Here is a 6000-nt window from a genome sequence, read left to right as displayed (position 1 = left end):
TCCCCTCCTGCTGCCACAATTTCTTCGTGGGTGGTGTTAAGTTGGCTCTGCACTATTATAGGATAAAAGGCAAATCTTCTAAATGAAGATTGGGAGTTACTTCTTCAATAAAACTTTCTGTTAGCTTTTCCCAGAACTGACTAAATATCAGTTGAATGTGGAAATTCTATATTTGTGGGTTTTTCCCTCCAAATTAGTGCCTTTAGCCTAAGGCTTATTGAGGGTGGTTCCACTGTGCTTGAATCTGAATTTGGGACTTTTGTTCACTCAGGGTTTCATGGCTTTGTTTGAAGAAAAAATGAGATGAGTATACTTTGCGTATTTTTGGCTTCAGAAAGCCGAGTCTTTATCCCTTGGTGTTCACAGGAGCAACCTCAGCTGCTGCTTACTGTGTTTTCTCCTTGCTCTCAGGTCTCAGATAAAGACGACAGACAGAGGAGCCCTGTCCCCTAGCAACAGATGACATACATGTTTGCTGGCAGCAACATACCCCTCACCACCTGCCCTCCAGTGAACTAGAGGTATTTACCAGAGCCTGCGAGGGAGAGTGTGAAGAAAGCTCGTCTTGTTAGGTAAGAAAACATGTGACTGTGAATGTGAGGGTCTGAGCAGGGGATCAAGGAAGAGAGGAAGGGGGGAAGAGGAGAGTAATGGCTCACCAAGGGTTCCACAGTAGCCTGGAATGTGAGCTGACTTTGAAGAAAGGCCAGTGGATAGCTGACTAGGTTTGCTTGCCTCACAAGATCGTTCTGGAAAAAGGTTTGGAAATAATGTTTTACGGAGTGTTGGAGGAATAAATGCTTTCCCTTTTTGTTGTCCCTTTAGGAAGGGGATAGAAACAGGATGCGCCGTACTTTTGCCTTTTTCAGATATTTGTAGGGGAAATCAGCTATGGCTTGTGTAGTTGTTACTGTTGATGGTTTTTACATCCTTTGGCTCTTTGTTCTTTGGGGGCTCACCACCCAGATCCTAAATAAATATACAGAAGCCTTTTCTTTCTTATGAATGCCAGGCCTTAGCTTGGCTTGTTTCTAGCCAGCTTTCCTTAACTTAAATTATTCCATCACCTTTTACTTCTGGACTTTTACCTTTCCCTATTTCTGTATATCTTTTCTTTCCTTCTTATTCCATGTCTGGCTGTGTGGCTGGTCCCTTCATTTCTCACTCTTTGATCCTCTCTTCCTAGATTTCTCCTCTTATTTATTCTCTCATCCTGCCAGCTCCGCCTATCCTTTCTCCTGTCCAGCTATTGACTGTTCAGCTCTTTATTAGACTAACCAGGTATTTTAGGCAGACAAAGTAACCCAGCTTCACAGTTAAACAAATGCAACATAAAAGAATGCAACACGTTTTTGCATCATTAAACAGATGTCCCACAGCTTAAACAAATGTAACACATCTTTAACCAATATTCCACAACAGGCTTGCTTTTAGACTGACTTCTGACTTTTGAAACTAATTTCCCCAAAGATGTCTTGGTTTTAATAGCATTCTTCCTAGGTTGCATTGACAATCAACCTGAGTGCTGTCTTTGTGTATCTGCTGTAACGTAGATACACAAAAAATTCTATCTATTAAAAAATTCTATCTATCTATCTATCTATCTATCTATCTATCTATCTATCTATCTATCTATCTATCTATCTATCTCTGTATCTCTGTGTGTGTATGCATGCATGTGCATGTTTGGTCAGAGAGCAATGTTAGGGATCAGTCATTGCTTTCTACCTTGGTTGAGACAAGGTCTTTAAACATTGCTGCTAAATATGTCACACTGGCTGGTGTGAAAGCTTCCCGAGACTCTGTGTCTACCCCATCTTGCAGTAGGAGCATTGGTATTCTAGATATACTACCAATAGCTCTGTGCATTGTGGGGGATACGAACTCAGATCCTCACACTTGTGACATAAATGCTTTACTCACTAGGCCATTTCTCTAGACCTCAGTTGAAATCTTTTGACTCATTGCTTTGGCTCAGTAAGTCCTAACTCCAGAGACACCCTCCAAAAGAGGATGCAAACCTATAATTGTTTGCTGCTCTATAGTAAGACTACCTAAATAGCTCATCCGATGTATCTTGTTTGCTAGTGTTTCATTTCATGTAATTCTTTTATTAAAATAACTTTTGTTGGTTTAAAAAACATTTTTATTATATTTACTTATTATGGCTCTGCGTGTGTGTGTGTGTGTGTGTGTGTGTGTGTGTGTGTGTGCGCGCGCGCGCGCGAGTGCATGCGTGCATGCACGCATCATGGTATGTACTTAGAAGTCAGAGGACAACATGCTCCAATTCCAGTTACTTCTTTCCTTTAACTGTGTGGGATCCAGAGATGGAATTCAGATGGTCAGGTTTGGTAACAAGCACTTTAGCTTGCTGTACCAACTTCTGGTCCAGAGTATTTCCTTCTTATTTAAATCAAGCACAAGATGTTCATACATAGAGTTCACTCTTTCATATCATATCTTAAAACTGAAGTGAAATTAAATTTGATATTAAATAATATACAAAATGAACTCCTGGGTTTGGTCAAAGTGTGCTGACATTTCATGTAAGTAAATTTATGTGGCTGGTAGATGACTCAGGTCTTAGAGTAGCAGGTCCGTGTCACCATGCTGATGTAGGTTGGGAAAGGTGGAAAGCTTTTGTGTCACTTGCCCCAGAGATGCAGTTTGCCAAGAGTAGCACTCAGTACCACCCAGTGAATTCTCTATCAGAATGAGATGTTTTCTTGGGTTATCATAACTTTATAATGTGTCTGATATAGAAAACGAAAACAAGATCATTTATCAATGCCTTCGCCATCTTCCATGCTGATGAAAGGATTCAAAAGCCAAATGCATTCATCAACAACTGCTAGAAAAGGAAGAGCTATAGAACAGTGGTTCTTGACCTGTGGGTCATGACCCCTCTCAGGGTCAAATGACTCTTTCACAGGGGTCACCTAAAACCATCGGAAATATCAGATATTTACATTATGAGTAGCAAAATTGGCCGGGCGGTGGTGGTGCACGCCTTTAATCCCAGCACTCGGGAGGCAGAGCCAGGCGGATCTCTGTGAGTTCGAGGCTACCAAGTGAGTCCCAGGAAAGGCGCAAAGCTAGACATAGAAACCCTGTCTCAAAAAACCAAAAAAAAAAAAAAAGTAGCAAAATTACAGTTATGAAGTAGCAATGAAACTATCTTTATGGTTGGGGGGAGGTCAGCACAGCATGAGGAACTCTATTAAAGAGTCACAGCATTAGGATGGTGGAGAACCACTGACTGCTCCAGAAGGATGAAGAGAGAGGAACTGATGATTTGCATGGTTTTCTTCTTCATTGCCTGGGAATGAGCAGCGTGATAACCTCTCCAACCTTAGTGAGTTGCTCCTCTTCTTCAAAAGAGTAGCACCCTTGCTATTCCTTGACCCTCATTCCTATCCATACACCCTGGATCCTTATTCCCATGTACCTGGGAAGTAGACCAAGCACTGCCTTGGTGAAAACTGGGAGCAGTGTGTGGGCTCCATTGCCAGACTACTTGGCTTGGATCCCCACCTGGCCACACGCTAGCCAGGCAGGTTACTGCTGAACTCTCAGTGCCCCGAGGTTTTGATTTCTAAAAGAGAGGTGGTAAGAGTTGTGAAGATTACTTGACATTATACATACTGCTCAGGATACTGCAACTATCAATCATAATAAACAGTGTGGCCTGGGATGCTTCATAAGTAGTAAACAGGTAAGTGAAAACACGTATGATTGGTTACCGGGGATTCAGTACAGAAGGACTAGGTGAAGAAAAAGATATTGTTAATTCCTTTTACTGCTGCTATTGTTATTGATGTTATCACCATGAAAAGGGGGTGTATTTCTGTATATGCTACAGACCTGGCCCCACATACATGGTGAATTAAACAACTCACAGCTCTCATCTTCTGGTGCTTGTGTTTATCAGATGTTTCTGTTCTCCTCTCAACAGTACCGAGAAGTCAAGAATCAGGAATGTAATACAAATTCTAAGTCGAAAGGTACATCAGATTGTATGCTCTGAAATGTAACTGGCTTGGCCTTAAAATTATACAGGAATCAGGCATTAATCCCAGGATGATATAATTTTTTAATGAGTTGAAATCGCAGCTAATGGAAAGGTGACTATAAAGATCAGTGAATATGAAAAGAAGGCATGGCATGGATTATTCATAACAGGTATTAAAAAGAGCAATTGTGAATTTCTTTAACAAAGACAAATTCAGCAAATAAGCCATGCAGTTTGAAAATGAATTCATCACACAGCTTGATTTTGCATTCATAAAATAAATATAATGAAATTCAAACAAGCATTTCACAGTGGAAAGTTAGGAGGAGGGCCTTCCAATATAAATCGTGATTCTTTGAGGTAAGAGGAAGAAGAATCACAATTTTTAGGGCCCCATCTCTAATAGGGCATAGTTCCCCGACCTCTGATTCCAATTCTTCTCCTACTTCCCCACTTTCTTTTCTTTCCTCTCTATTAGTATTGATGAGCCACATCTGTGTGCCGGGACCCTTCCTCACCCTGTCTGTCTGCATTCCCTGGGGATGAAGCCCTGTTCTGTGAACTCCTGTTCTTTCTGCCTGCTTTTCTGCTAGAGAGTACTTTTTCTTTGTCAAGGTTGCCTTTTCCTAACCTGTAACAGCATCTTTGGTGAATTTTTGATGCTGGAACTAGTAGCTGTGTTGATGGATGTGGGCATTCGGTTCCACAGCTATGAGCCAGAAGAAAGGCAGTGTGATAGAACTCAGAGAGACACCGTCAGCCTGGCCAGACACCACAAATCAGACACCAGCCTGATTTGTCTAAGTCAAACAAATGTAATGTGAATTCTTAACACCAACACATTTATTCAGTCACTCTTTTTCATTCATTTAGTTATTACTATTTTTCAATAGTAAAATATCTGTCTATATCTAGTTATATATATTTGATACATATCTATTTATATAAAGGTCTATCTATCAATCAATCTATCTTTTTTTTTGAGACAGTTTTACTATATACTTGAGGCTGGCCTTAGATTCCCTTTGTAGATGTGGACCAGCTTTACCTCAAACTCATGGTAGTCTCTCTCCCTCTGCCTCCCATGTGTTGGAACTACAAGTGTGTACCACCCATGCCTGGCAAGAAAATTGATTTTTTAAAGTAGAGAAAAAAGAAAGAACATTAGAAATTTCCCAAAGGGAAAGTAGAAGTTAGAAGCCAGAGCAGATGCTTCCAGGAAACTACTTTTTACTTCTGATAAACACTGGACTAGCAATGTTCATAAAAATACCATTTTGACAATGTCTCAAAACATGTAAATTATTTTAAAATAGGCAATGTACATAAAACAGTGTGTATTTTTAGGATAATACAAGGTAGGAAAATGGCAGTTGAAGAAAAGCATGGGCAATCTTAATTAGGTAAAATGTTACACTTTCATCTTGATAATAAAATGCTCCAGGTCATTTTTGAGCCTGTTCAATAAGGATGCAAGTGGAGACATAACTACCCTGCATGGGTTAGTGAGAACACTGTTATTAATGGGAGTGTAACATTCAAGATTCTGGATTGATAAGAGCATAGTGTGTACTATGACAAGTTTCTCTGAGGTCACCTGATCAGCTAATTATAGGTCTGTGGGGAGTCTCTCCACTCTCTCAGGAAAGGGGCTCATTCTCAGCCCTTCTCCTGAGAACTCTGTTAGTTCATGAGTTGGGAGAAGGTGGGATGGTGGAACAGTTTTCGCCTTTTTCAAAGTCAGAACCAGACTAGAATTCTGGATGAATGTAGGAGAAAATGATAGACAAAATGTTGTTTCCTTCTGTAGAACAGTTCTCTGCATCTGGACTCATTCTGGAAGCTCAGGGTTAACCTGAGTTCTAAGGAGTTAAGGTACAAGTGCTTTGGCTTCTAGGTATATTTGACAGTAATCAGCCAGGAGACTTTGGATGGAGTTGATGCTCACTGTCCAGCTTGTCCACTTGTGGAACCCTTATCCCAGC

The 6000-nt window shown here is 40.6% G+C and overlaps 1 long non-coding RNA gene across 1 annotated transcript in view; it reads left to right on the top strand.

Annotated features, from left to right (window-relative positions):
- Window positions 1-417: 417 nt before the first annotated feature.
- LOC131921394 (uncharacterized) overlaps window positions 418-6000 on the top strand; it is a 368523-nt gene continuing 362940 nt past the window's right edge. The window contains exon 1 of the long non-coding RNA XR_009381994.1: window positions 418-572. This is a non-coding gene — a long non-coding RNA (uncharacterized LOC131921394). The remainder of the gene's footprint in view (window positions 573-6000) is intronic.

This window comes from Peromyscus eremicus, chromosome 11, assembly GCF_949786415.1.
Source record: "Peromyscus eremicus chromosome 11, PerEre_H2_v1, whole genome shotgun sequence".
In the NCBI taxonomy this organism is placed as follows: domain Eukaryota; kingdom Metazoa; phylum Chordata; class Mammalia; order Rodentia; family Cricetidae; genus Peromyscus; species Peromyscus eremicus.
The sequence above is the reverse complement of the archived record's forward strand: the minus strand, read 5'-3'. Positions and strand labels throughout refer to the sequence as shown.